This window comes from Orbicella faveolata, unplaced genomic scaffold (assembly GCF_042242905.1).
Source record: "Orbicella faveolata isolate gen_17 unplaced genomic scaffold, um_ofav_v1 contig_24, whole genome shotgun sequence".
NCBI classification, from domain to species: domain Eukaryota; kingdom Metazoa; phylum Cnidaria; class Anthozoa; order Scleractinia; family Merulinidae; genus Orbicella; species Orbicella faveolata.
The window spans coordinates 24,757,857-24,772,921 of NW_028301552.1; the positions used below are offsets into that span (position 1 = coordinate 24,757,857).

Genomic DNA, 15,065 nt, shown 5'->3' on the forward strand with positions numbered 1-15,065 from the left:
CAATAAATTCATTGAAGACTAAAAAAAATATATACACCTGTCCAGTAAAGTTATTATATTAAGCTATTACAATAGCTGAGCTGAGAAGTAACATAGGCGTGGACAATACACACACTATCCTGAGATGGATATTTCTTAATTTTTCTAATGTTATGTAAATGAAAGAATACACTCTTGGATGCCTTGATGATATGCATACACTTAGTTTTTCACCAAACCAGACTCCTACATTTAAAGCACAGGCAACAAAGTAAATAAATAAAATAAATATACATTTATATAGTGCCATTTTCCACTAATTGTCCATGGCGCTTTACAATACTTTAAAATTAAAATCCTAATTCTTTAAAAACCTAAAATCCTAAATCCTAAAAGTTAAAATCCTAAGAATTAAATACGCTATATAATACAATTAGGCTACAAATAAAAAGTAAAAACTACAAATCAAATGCACGCTTAAAAAGATAAGTCTTAAGATTAGCCTTAAAAACTGCCTCTGATGATGAAAGTCTGATCTGGAGGGGTAGTTTATTCCAGAGCCTTGGTGCCGCCACGGAAAAAGCCCTTTCACCATACGTTTTAAGATTTGCTCTAGGCTCATCAAGCAACCTGTTGTTTGAAGATCTTAGTGTCCGACCAGAAATGTTAAATCGCAGTAGGTCTCTAATGTAATCAGGGGCCAGTCCATTCAGAACTTTGTAAGTTAACAACAATATTTTGAAAATAATCCTAAAATGAACTGGCAACCAATGTAAGCTCCTTAGTATTGGTGTGATGTGTTCCTGCCTTCTAGTCAAGGTAACAAGGCGAACTGCTGAGTTCTGTACAAGCTGAAGTCTATTAATCAGATACTTTGGGAGACCGTACAGTAGGGCGTTACAATAGTCCAAACGCGATGTTATGTGAGCGTGAACAATGGTCTCAGTAGTACTCTGGGATAGGTATCGCCTAATTTTAGCTATACTACGAATGCGGAAAAATGCACTCTTGCAGGTTATTTTAACGTGTTCTTTGAAATCCAAACATTGATCGAATGCAACTCCTAAATTCCTGGCCTGTTTACTAGACTTGATTACTTCATCACCAACTCGTATATAGTCGAGGGGTGGTCGTGGACGATATTTATAACTAATAACCAAAAGTTCAGTCTTATCCCGATTTAACTTAAGTTTGTTGCGCAGCATCCAGTCCCCAATGTCCTTAACACATAATTCTACTGCTATCTTTGAGCTTGATAGATGATTAGGGCAGTTGGATGTAAACGACAAGTACAACTGTGTGTCATCTGCATAGAGATGAAACGGTATGCTATGCTTTCTGGCTATGTCACCCAGCGGACTTGTATAAAGGGAATACAACAAGGGTCCCAGTACAGAACCCTGTGGTACCCCATAGGGTAAATTCTTCTTTGACGATTCAATTCCATTGACAGAAACGAACTGTTCGCGTGAGTGAAGATACGAAAGAAACCAATTAAGAGCAGTGTTCCTAATACCAAAGTGATTCTGTAGTCTAGATAACAAAATCGAATGATCGACAGTATCAAACGCAGCCGATAAATCGAGCAATAGTAATATAACCGATCTGTTATTGTCAATAGCCTTCAAAATATCATTTTGAACTCTCACAAGCGCAGTCTCTGTACTGTGATGAGATTTATATGCTGACTGAAATTCTTCTAATAAGCCTTCATTATCATTAAGGTGGTCCATTAATTGTGCTGCAACTGCTTTCTCCGTAACTTTGGATAGAAAATATAAATTCGAGACAGGACGAAAGTTCGAAAATAGTTCATGATCAGCTCCACTCTTTTTCAACAACGGCTTCAACATGGCAACCTTGAATCTATCAGGTACTTGGCCACTTGTAGGAGACAAGTTAACTATACGAGTGATCATTGGAAGCAGATAATGACGGCACCCTTTGAACACTGAAGATGGAATTGGATCAAGTGTACAGGACTTTGAACACAGGTGATTCACAAAACCAGATATGACCTCCTCAGTGACCAGTTTAAATTCACTTAGCAGCTGACCAGCTAGACAGCTTTCAGACTCAGCATTGCATGAAGTAACTTGACTGTCATTCAGAGTTCCATCAACTTTGTCAAGATCATTGCGGATTTTAACAATTTTGTCACTAAAATATTCAACGAATGATTCGGACAGAGAACAGTTATTAGGCCCAGATGGATAACGCTGGACTGGATTGGAGTGCAGAAGCTTCTCTATTGTCTTAAAAAGAAGTCCAGAGTTCCCTGAGTTTTCTTGGATCACTGATGAATAAAATGTGTGCTTCTCGGAGGCAATCATGTCATTAACAACACTGTTCTGAAACACATACCGTTCTCTATCTGCAGGTAATCTTGTATGTCGCCAGTTACATTCGAGCTTCCTCCTTATGTTCTTTTGAACACTAATGTCAGTTGAATACCAAGGCGCACAAGGATGAAGAACTACCTCACGGGTCCTTTCGGGGGCATAAACATCAAGGGTGGACTTCAAGACCCGATGATAGGACTCAACTAACGAATCCAAATCACGCCGTGATTCGTCAAACAAGGACGAATTCATGATAGTGTCATTGAATTCAGCATAATCAATCGAACGCAGCTTCCGGTGGCGAATAGTTCTTGTTGGAAATTGTGGTTTGTGCAATAATAAATGCATAAAAATAGCGTAATGACCAGAAATCAAAGGGTCATGAACCATAACATTGTCTATAAGTTTACACTGATTTCTAGTAATGATTAAATCCAAGACATGACCACTTGTGTGAGTCGGTGTAGTCACCCATTGTTTCAGATCGAAAGATGCTATTAGGTCACAAAAATGCAATGCGTTGACATCACGCGAAGAATCCACATGTAGATTAAAATCACCGACAATTAAAAGCTCGCCTGATGCTGTGGCCAATTCCTCAAGCAGGAGAGAAAATTCATGATAAAATGTTGACAAAGGCACAGATGACGGTGGGCAGTAAATAATTATCATCCTGATCATCTTTGAGCTCTTGAAATGAACATCCAAGAATTCGAACGACTGAAAGGAAGTGTTCCACTCACTATTTTTGCATTTAATATCCATACTTTCTTTGAAAAGCAAGCCGACACCACCACCTCTCGATTCCCGTGGAATGTGGATAAAATCATAACCAGTGGGACATAAATCACCAATCTCAACACAATCAATATTTCCAGGTCTGAGCCACGTCTCCGTCAAAGCAAGAAGATCAATATCCTTGTCAACAACAAAGTCTTTCAGTACGCTAGATTTATTCCTTATTGACCTGGAATTGAGCAAACAAAAGTTGATCGCGTGAGAAGTATCCTGGGTGTTAGCAACTTGTAGATCTGCACCTTCACGAGATTGTCACGATTAAGCAAAGATGCAAATTTCGAAAAACGATCATTTCGATTTGAAACAACCGTCCTTATGCTCCTCTGCCTCGTTCGTGACTTCGCCCATACACCTGCTCTACATCCTCTTGTCCGAAGCAAACTGAAATCCTTTAAGACCGAAACCAGATGAAAAGGCAAACGAGCCGGCGAAAAACGCCGCACTGATAACAACTCACTTCTTGAATATGTAATAAGTTGTGGGGACCGAAATGAATGATGATATAATCCAACCGACCTTGAGGTAATTTCTTGGTTAGATTCAGGTCCTGGATTTGAAGATATATCAACATGCACTGTCAAATCCATGACAAAAGGTTTCGAGGGAAGAACTAAACAGGTAGACCCATGCTTAGCCTGTTTTGAGCATGGTTGGAACACTTCAAGACTACTGAGCTCTTGCTGTCTTATAACCACGTGAGATCCAACCAGGCTAAATTCACGTCTAAAATTGCCAGGAAGAAAACCATCGGAGAAACATCCATGGATATCTTCGAAGCAGAAGTGGTTAAAACCAGAGTGAGTCCATCCACAGGGCGAAAAATCATCAGAATAGGCTAGAAATATAAAATAAATCAAGAGAACGCGAACGACACCGGCAGCCATAACACATATAAGCGGGAAACACATAACACAAGTAATGTCATTATCACCAACTTGTAAACAAATGTTGTTATCTAACTTATTTAACTGATACCGTGTTCCAATTACATGTAATAACACCTCCAAATGAGGTATATTTGGTTTTTCCTAGAACGTTTCTTCACCTTGCCAAGGATGATGAAGTTGTATTTTTCCTTTTCATTATAGTTAAAACGTCCAAACCAGCTTCATCATTATAAACCCAATGACATTTCCTGCTGTTGATCTGATGTGACTGGTAGCCATGTCAAGCAACTATTAATAAGAGATTGTTTTGTGGTATGTTTTCCTGATTTTAGGCAGATCCTATGGCAGTTTTTGTTCGAGCAAGCCTTTAAAGTCTCAAAATTGGAGCTTGAATAAATAGTTTGATGAGACTGCAGTATCTTGGCCGTTATGATTGATGTGTGCGTTTTATGTTGAAGAGTTCCAAAGGAAAAGCATAGTAGTAAAGCAATGATTACTTACCAATATGAAGGCAAATATGTGTTGAACCAATATGGCTGCCATGACTGCCTCGTTGATTTCCTCGTGGTAATGTGTTAAAATAACCCATTTAGGGTCCCCTAGGTGTGAACATATCAGCTTCTCAATCCATATTGCGATTTTCAGAGGTTGAGAGACTCTGACTTGATGTTAAAATTTATTTATTACACCATACAAACACTTTTTTATTCTTTGCACTTGCTTGTTGCAGCAACATCAAAGTTTATTTGGACTTTTATTAAGCGGAAGGGGGGGGGGGGGAGGTGGTGAGGACACTTTCACTTCTGTCTATGGTCCACAATTTCCATCCACAAACTTCTGTTCACAAACTGCCATCCACAAACTTCCGTCCAAAAACTTTTGTCCACAAACTTCCTTCTACAAACTTCCTTCTACAAACTTCCGTCGACATTTGCTACCTCATGATACTCGTTCATTGCTTACGCAGGAATGAGCGAAAAACCACATCATCTGGGGTTTAAAGGCGTGGTCAAACGGCGCATGATGGTCGATGATAATTGATGATAGTTGATGATAGTTGATGATAATTGGTGAAAATTCAGGGAGAATCATTCAACTATCATCAACTATCATGCATTGTTTGGCCAGGCTTTAAAGAAGCCTGGCCAAATGGTGCATGATAGTTGATGATATTTGATTGTCCAAATGATTCTCCCTGAATTTTCACCAACTATCATCAGCTATCATCGACCATCATGTGCCGTTTGACCAAGGCTTAATACTACTGGAATGTATGCATTTTACTGGTTATGTTTCAGGTTAGATTCCATTATGTGACTTGATTACATGAAGAACACGTTTGTTTTGGCTACAACATTTTCAGAATGTTTTATTGTCAATATTAAGTACCCACATCATGTTACGAAAAAATACATTGAAACAAACAATCTTTTAGATGAGTCTAGGAATTTTGGAACTTGTTCTTGAGTAATAGGCCCTTTGCAGCTAAGCCATCACATGACCTACTTTTCATAAAATTATGTGCTGCAATATGGCAAGCCATTTGTAGCAAAATTTAATCCTTGTGATATATGTTTAATCCTTTAAATAATGGTTTTATTTAAAGATACAAAAAGGCATTCAATCCAATGGCAAATAAAATTTTTGGTTCAATTCAATCTTTTAATTTTCATGATTCAATCCAATACCTGGAATATTGATTCAATCCAATACCTGGAATATTGACTCAACCAATACCTGGAATATTGATTCAATCCAATACCTAGAATATTGATTCAATCCAATAGCTGAAATATTGATGCAATCCAATTCCTTGAATATTGATGCAATCCAATTCCTCGAATATAGATTCAATCCAATACCTGGAATATTGATGCAATCCAATACCTGAAATATTGATGCAATCTTCCTGGGCCAAGCGCGGCCAACAGGAACGAGAGTAACTGAGCACTAGAGAGCACTGAAAACATGGTGGGCGAAGGAGAACTAGAGTTAGAAGTTGAGTTTCCTAAGTTTCTTGCGGACGTCTTGGATAAAATGGAAATAATTTTTGAGAATTTTGACTCAGAAGTTGCAGAAGCACACGCTGAAATTCTTGATCAAACCATTAGTCTGCGTAGGTAAATGAGGCATTGCTACAACCAAGACACAAGGGACACGGAAAATTTAGATTCCATTACTGCCGCTTTTGTAGATGTAAGTTAACCAAATGTTATGTGACAAACATATTTGTTTATTAAAAGCTGTGTGTGCTAGCTTTTTGTGGCAAATAACATAAACTGTGGCAAATTTTGCTACCACATTGGTCTTTGGTATTGTGGATATTTCTGCTGTCCAATCATTACTGGCACACTAAACTTTGAACTGTAAACAAAATTTTTGCTGTGCCATGTACACAGTGAAACATGTTTCTCACAAAAACTGCTTGTGTAAACCTGGCTTTATGTTATTTTTGAAATAAGAACCTTTACATTTTACAAGACAGCAAACATTGAACATTGGGATGTGTTTTAAGTGTTTCAATGTTGTTGTTTCATGTTTTGCATTATTTAACCCACATGTGGTACTTCTTTCCTAAAAACGATGTTTTTCTTGATATTCTATGACAAACATTGCACCAATTTGTTGTGAATATTATCGGGTACCCAGGGCTCAAGTCTAACACTACTGCCAACTAGCTACAGATTTCAGTTTTGAATAGTAGATTTTGCACTTTCACTAGCCATTGTGACAATCATGATGGAATGGAGTACTGGTCGACTGGATGAAAACAAAATTGAGAATTATCCTGACAAAGTAAAACTGAAGAGAATAGAAACTAATGAAAACAGGGAAACTATGAATGGATTTCATGGAAATAATTGCCTTAATAAGCATATGATAAATATTTAACTATTAAAGGGAGATAAAAGAAAATGGCAACACTGATAGAAGTACATCAGAGATTGAACGTAGGCATATTCAAGAAAAGCAGGATTTGTGTTTGTGGGTGTGAAATTTTCTGAGTGATTATTATTAACATTTTAGATGCAACAAGAAATGTCCAAGACTGACCACTCTTATAAAAAAGTCAGTGAAACTGTGTATGAAAAAGGCTGGCTGGTGCAAAGTTAGTTTTGGCTAGTGACATGAGACCTGTTAGTAGCCATTATGCCATTGCACCAAGAAGTTAGTCTTGTGTCCTGGGTACTTTTGAAAATAAGATAACAAATTAACCTTGCAACATTTTGACATCTGTTTTGATAAACACCTGAAAAATCTACAAGGCAGAGTAGTGCACATGGCAGTTATGAAATGCCCTGATTTCTCTTCAGTTTAGTTGTGTTGCTAGAAGTTAGGCATTCTCTAATTCAAGCAGTTTCTGAGTTTTGTATATCAATGAAAAGAAAGATGAGAAAATGATTTACTTGATACAGGGTGAGGTTTTCTGTTGTGAATTGAGTTGGAAAAACACTTTAGTGGGGCCATAATCTCCTTTACCCAGCCCACACACATGTAGTATTATGCAATTGTCAGTTACCCAAGTTTAACTGTCACAAATTCTAGAGCCTCTTGGAAGATGTCTACTCCTATTTGACTTGATTCTCTTAATGGATCTAGTCTTTCCAATACAAATGACTGCACTGAATCATGTTGTCCCAGGTCAATTTCTTCAACTACAACATTGTTATCACTGTCCAATGGAGTTGGACCATCAGGATCATCACCATAGTATTCAAAATCATATGACTTTCCATTTGAAAGGGGGTTTTCAGGCTGCATCATATGATTAAGCCACATTTGGTATGGCAACCAGTTTTTTCCTGTTCTTACATTTTGGTGGTTGAAAGCTTCAGTGAACTGGTAAAGAGCTTGGTTTATCCTTGGTTGAAAAACTAAGTGTAAGGTGAAAAGATGCACCAAATTATCAGTGTCGAGGATGCCTGACAATTCCATACTATAAAAAGTGTAAAAGTACAAGTGGGAAGCACAACAGAAAACATCCCTCCACAATCTTTCAATTCGTTGGTTGTGTTGATGGCCCTGCAGTGTAGCTGCCCCTCTCCTCTCTCCTAACCTGCACCATTGTATTGCACACACCAACGTTTTCAACACCATGATCTACTTGTACTCTCGAAGGCCAAAATTCTCCATCTCTCTTAACGGCATCCAGAAACAATTCAAGAACAGTTTCTGCTTTATTGTTGGCACTACATTTCAAAAACGTTACTCTCCAAGAAAATCCGTCTATACAGCTGTGAATTAGTATTTTCCATCAGATCAGAGAGTGATGTCCATCGAGATGCCAAAGCAAATTTACACACCCCATCTCAAGACAATATTTTGGGGATCTAATTTTGCTAACCTTTCTCTTATTCTTCTCCATTGAACCCGTAACCCAATGGACTTAAAGAAACCTGAAATGAAGTTATATCCAGTAGCGCTCCCATGGTTAGAAATGTACTCTTGAATGATTTCGGTTCCTTATCAGGTAAGCTGTCCAAATCCCTCATATCTTCTAAGCCATCCCCTGTCACTCTTCTGTGAATTGTCCATCTCGAAACTCCAATCATCTCTGTTATTGTTGTCCAGATGAATCCTAGTCCTCAAAGTTTCTCAAGCACCTCAACAGGAATTTTAAGAAATGGTCTTCCATGATTTACTCTTTTATCGCTTTCTATCGTAATGGAATCCGCAGTAACAGTTGATGGAGTAATAGCTCTGTGATGCAACACACTGAGCACATCTACGAAAGCGGCAGCAATGGAATCTAAATTTTCCTTGTCCCTAGTGTCTGGGTTGTAGCATTGCCTCATTTACCTAAGCAGACTGCAACTTCTAAGTCCAAATTCTCAAAAATTATTTCCGTTTTATCCTAGCCTGCGAACGGGCTCCCCGCGAGGATGGAAAAAAATTTGGTGAGCGCGAAACAGAAGAATTCGGAGAGCAAAGCGATCGGGGTGGGGGAGCCTGTAGACTTTGTTTTTGATGTGCCTATCCGCCCTTAGTGATAAGCCTGTAACAAATCAGTCAATGAGGTAATTAGACCTGTCAAGAAGCTACATTTTCGGTACTTGCAAACAGTTTTAATCGAGTCAATACTTTTAGAGAGTTTAAAGCATATTTTGCAATACTGAAATGAGCCTAAAGAAATTATAAGCACTTGATGGAGTTGTCAAAGTCTGTGAAGCGACATGCAGATAACAGCAGAAAGTCGGGAAACCATGCCTTTGACCTCTAAAAAAATTGCAATAGCACCGCCAAACCGCTCCACTCCACCAGCTTCTACTTAAAATTCCTCCTCATAACAGAACATAAAGTACCCTTCAGAATCACTTGTGAAATAATGAGAGGTCAAGAGACCGAACCTTAAAAGAGGATGGCAAATTCACTATTGTAACGAACCATTGGAGTCGTAGAATTTTACAAAGATCTGTCAAATATTCATCTCAAAGATGTCAACAATTAGCAATTTAATCAATCATATCATGATACCAGGAGCTGGTATCATAGAACGGCGGCATCAATTGAATGTCTACAGGCTCCCTCGCTTTGTTCGGGCTCACTGGGAGCCTGTTTGCAGGCTAGTTTTAGCCAAGATGTCTGCAAGAAACTTAGGAAACTCGACTTCTAAATCTAGTTCTCCTTCGCCCGCCATGTTTTCAGTGCTCTCTAGTGCTCAGTTACTTTCGTTCCTGTTGGCCGCGCTCGGCCCAGGAAGATTGCATCAATATTTGAGCTATTGGATTGAATCAATATTCGAGGTATTGGATTGCATCAATATTCGAGGTATTGGATTGCATCAATATTCCAGGTATTGGATTGAATCAATATTCCAGGTATTGGATTGAATCAATATTCCAGGTATTGGATTGAATCAATAGTCCAGGTATATGATTGAATCATGAAAATTAAAAGATTGGATTGAACCAAAAATTTTATTTACCATTGGATTGAATGCCTTTTTCTATCTTTAAATAAAACCATTTTCCATAGATAACCTATAAATTTTTCAAAAAATTCAAACTGACATATAAACTTACTCTTTTATGCCTGGGACCTCAAACTTGGCCATTTTGGTATTTTGGATATGCTCTTTCCATTCCTAGCATTCTTTAAAGTGTCACTGTGATGAAATTCTTGATATCCATTTCTTTACATTTTCATACACAATAGGTCTTCTCTAGATATCCTGCTAAATTTTAATCCGTTACAAACATTAGAACTCGTGGTTTTTGGACCTTAATTTCCAAGAATTTATGGCCGGCATTAATTTTCCTTGTTCCAAGTCTTGGTTGAGAATTTGAGAAAATGACATCATTTTCTCAAAAATACTGCACAGGTTGAAATAATAATGTGAAATTATAATAACAATTAATGTAGAAAATTGTATGCATATATGAGGCAGTGTTTTGTTATTCTTTATGTGAATTGCTGTAGTAATTGTTATCATAATTTCAACCTGTGTGGTATTTTTGAGTTAATGATGTCATTTCAGATCAGATGGAGAGACAGACAGCTAGTTTAGCTGTCTGTCCAATTTTCATCTCATGAAGATTGATGAAAAAGACATTTTAGTGTCGTACTGTTTCGTCTCTTTTCACAAACATACCGGTGGATGAAACAATTGAAGTCCTAGCAGAGAAAGCTTTTAAAGATGATTGGTTCAATAAGAAATATGACCTTAACATCACAAAAACTGACTTTATAGAGCTGTTAGAGGTTGCTACGAAACACCAGCTTTTCCAATTGGAAGGAAGTCTGTATGAGCAAGTGGACAGGGTTGCATTGGCTCTCCCCTTGGGCCACTAATGGCAAATGCATTTATGTGCAATATTGAAGAAAAATGTTTCATCTGCCTCTGAATTTTTTGTTAACACTGAATGAAATCCACCCCTCACTCAGTTTTACAATGGAACTCAAAGACAACGGCAAGCTTCCCTTTCTAGGAATGGTGATTATCAGAAATGGTCCCCGCATAGATATGAAGGTCTACGTGAAATCAACTGCTACTGGGCTTTTACTGCATTACCAAAGCCATGTTGACATGAAGTATAAACATTCTCAACTGAAGACAATGTTAAACCATGCATTCGAACTCTCCTCAAAGTGGCAGTTCTTCCATCAACTTTAGATGTAGATCGCCACATTTCGACTGCTTACTGCTAGTCTTCTTCAGGCGATAAGGTCAACTGATTGCACGGTATTATTTATATCACAAAGGTCGGCTGTGATTGGTGCATTTCGATCCTCCTATTGTCCCATAGTTCCGACGAGTAGCTGTTCCCTCAGTGGTCCGCTGTTGTACCGTTCTCCTGTTGTTGTGTTTTTTGATCATGGGTATCCATGCTTCAGGAATTTCAATTCCACTATCCCTGTTGATGTTATTAGGGTGAAGTCTTATGTGAATAGCTTCCTTGATCCTGTGTGTGTACCAGTGAGGATCTCGATCAATAAACTTGACCTCATTCCAGATAGGATAGTGGCCAGTCTCGTGGGTGTGTTCAGAAATGGTGGAGGTCTGGGTACGGGCAAGTCGTATATCCCTGTCATGTTCTTTCATCCTCTCCTGCATAGATCTCCCTGTTTCCCCGATGTAGACTTTGCCGTAATCACAGGGAATCCTGTAGACAACACCATCTTGTTTATCTGGGTTGACGGTGTCCTTTGGTCGCACTAAGTGTGACCGAAGTGTCGTGTCGGACTTGAAGACGGTGCGATTGCCTTGTTGTTCTAGCAATAACCGCTGATACAGGGCTCCCCATGGCTGTGCCATCTTGTTGTTTGTAAATCCATCCGTTAAACTGGAAGTATGTAGATCTTAATACGAAATCCAAGAGGTCCACGATTTGAACTGGTGTAAGTGTCGTGCGGTCAGGCAGGCCTGCGTCGTTCTCCATTTTTTGTAGCGCAGCTTGTAACGGCGCCCTTGATCGGTACATTGGTAAACAGTGACTCTATGTCGAAAGACACCATGATCTCGTGGTCCTGGATCTCTTCACTGGCAATGGTGGAGGCGAAGTTAGTTGAGTTTTTCACTGTGAAGTTCAAGTTACCTGCAAGAGGAGAATATACGTTAGCCAAGAAAGAACATAGGTCGTATGCAAAGGTGTTGACATATGAGATCATGGTGTCTTTCGACATGTTATTTCTATGGTAATTAGTTGTTCCGCTCTTAATGTATTATGTTTGTTACCTTTATCCTAGAAACACTGGCAATGTCATGTGAAATTAAGTTAAGAGCTCGAGTTGTTCATAAATGCATTAAGTATAGGTAATCATACAGTTTCGAGTTCAATTTGGAATTAATTTGCACGACTGAGTTTTTCAAAAGGCTGAAATTGCATGAGCCGCTTCGGCAAGTGCAATTTCAGCTTTTTGAAAAACTCACAAATGCAAATTAATTCCAAATTGAACTCGAAAAACGGTATGATTACTTATTAATAATATAAACATGAAAAAATTTGCGTGGAGGAAGTGACAGAAGATCTTTCTTAAAGGCATTTTTTTCTCATTCGAGAAAACGTTTTTCAAAGTTTCCGCACATAATATTCGTCATCATTTTACGTGATATCATTTGCTTAGAAAATTTCCTATTGTCTTTCAGCCAATCTCAATCCAGAATTACGATGTGTAATTTGCACTGGTGTTACACTTGAACTGCACTGCTCTCAGCCAATCAGAACCGAGTAATTTTTTCATGTATATTATTAACTTCTTTACGACCTAAATTATTGTCAGTGCGTTGGTTACAGTTTCTTATGTTAGTGGAATTTTGTCAATGGAAAATTTGTTGAACGGAAGAGGGAATGCCGTAAGGCACCTTGGCTACTTAAACAGGTTGTACAAAGATGTTGAGTTATTAATGCGAAATGCTGAAAATTATCATGAGGCTTGTCCGAAGAAGAAAGATGTTGAAATCGCATTTGTGAGATGTCTTCAAGCCTGCGACGAATATTATCAATTCGCTGACGACCCCAAAGTTAAATGAGATGCGTTCAATGCTTGTCACAGCATCACGACAGGTAAAAAGGAATTCAGCAAACGTTTTGAAGAATGGTCGCGATCTCTTCAACATACCACGGATGAAACTTCAGTGGTTCCTTGCCAAGAAGATAGTGATAATGCCGAATCTCAGATTGTCACACGTTCAGTCAGCTCAAGTAGGAGAAAGTCGAAGAGCTCCAAGACCAGTTCACGAGCAAGTGATCGATCAAGAAAGGCTAAAGCCGAGCTGCTTCATTGTGAAGTTGAGTTAAAGAATCTGTTAAAGCACCAGGAGATGGAATGTGAAATGGAACGTCAAATAGCCAAGGTGAAAATTCAAGAAGATGAATTGAAGTGCAGGATTGCGTTATTGACAGCAGAAGGGGAAAAGAGAAAGTTAAGGCTGTTGACGGGCTTTATGAAACCTCGGAATATTCAAAACGTGGTTTCGAGGCAGAGTTGAAACCAGTTTACACAGAGGAAGCACATGATTCCTTTCCTCCTGTAAAAGAGCCTCAGGCTGGATTGAACTTTAAGAATGGAAACTTCAAGCAAGCTGGGAAAAACTATTCTAAATGAATGCTGGACCCAGGTGCTCAACCTTGGGACCCAGGACCTCTGCAGAATACGATCGGTGCTGGAGACCTGCCTGGTTCCTAACAGTTGCAAGAACTATTAACACAGCAACATGAAGCCTTGCAGCTTATGATGTACACAATTCGACAATGAATTTAAAATGCCCAAAAGAGAGCTTTTGACCTTCGATGGTAACCCGCTTAACTACTGGTTGTTCATAAACAACTTCGAGGTCAACATCGTTAAGAGGGTACCGGACACCAAGACAAGGCTAGCTTATCTTATTCAGCATTGTACTGGGAAGGTTAGGGAAGCCATTAAGAACTGTGCCATAATTTCCGGACCAGAACAAGGCTACAGGAAAGCCCAAGAGATCTTGTACCATACATTTGGACAGAAGCACATTATTGTGCACACACACATCACAAAGATAGTGGAAGGTCCTCAGATCAAGAATACTGACGTCACTGGTTTATCAGACCTGTCTGTTCAAATGCAGAATTGTGTGCTGACTCTCGTTCAAATGGGCAACAAGGCAGATATTAACAGCTTGGACAATCTTGTAAAGGTGGTGAAGCGCCTCCCTGATCATCTGCAGTCTAAATGGGTGGACAGAGCTGGCTAATCAACCTTAGCTGGAACAGAACCCAACTTCAGGGATTTTGCAGGTTTTGTTGAAGAGAAAGCTTTGTTGGCAAACATTAGGTTCGGACGAATAGTTGGATCAACACCAGACAAAGAATGGAGCTTTAAGCCACAGCCCAAAGTAAAGCCACCTTCCTCAATAGGAAATACCTTTGCGACGCAGTCTGAACATGATCCTCAAGTGAGCACAGTTCCTATCGTGATTTGTCCTTTGTGTTCTGGTCAACATAGACTGTGGAAATGTGAGCTCATGAAAGCAAAGGGCCCAGAAGAAAGAAAAAGCTTTGTTCAGCAAGCAAGACTATGCGACAACTCTCTTGGAAGCGGTCACATGGTCATGGGTTGCAGAAGTAAAATGAAGTGTCAAGTGAATGTATGTGGATGAAAACACCACACCATGTTGCTTGTTAAGACAAAGAGCAATAATAATAGCACCCCTCCTAACCATCCTGCAGTCACCTCGGAAGAGACTGGAATGAGTACCATCAGTGGAGCTGGGGAGACTGGAATGAGTGCTGTCAGAGGGGCAGGGGACACTGGTCAGTGTGGTGCTACACACTCTGGCAAGAAGGATGTTTGTTTAAGAATCGCTCCAGTGGTTGTGAAAGGACAAGGTCAGCACAACACAAATGTGACAAATGTGCTACTGGATCCTGGTTCGGACGTTACGTTATGTGCTGTGAGTCTACTGAAGAAACTCCATGTAGATGGCGTCCTAAGGAATTCTCACTAGTGATCATAAATGGTGCATCTGACACTCAAAAGGGATTTGAGTTGTCTTTGTCTGTTTTAGGATTACAAATGGAAGAAGAAATCGTGATAGATAGCGTTTTGACAGTGGATACATTGTGTTTACCTCCAGGTAGTTCAC

The 15,065-nt window shown here is 39.2% G+C and overlaps 1 protein-coding gene across 4 annotated transcripts in view; it reads left to right on the plus strand.

The window, feature by feature from the left end:
• The window catches only part of LOC110054723 (nuclear RNA export factor 1-like), a 257,937-nt gene that overhangs the window by 13,282 nt on the left and 229,590 nt on the right, over positions 1-15,065 (plus strand). The window lies entirely within an intron of this gene.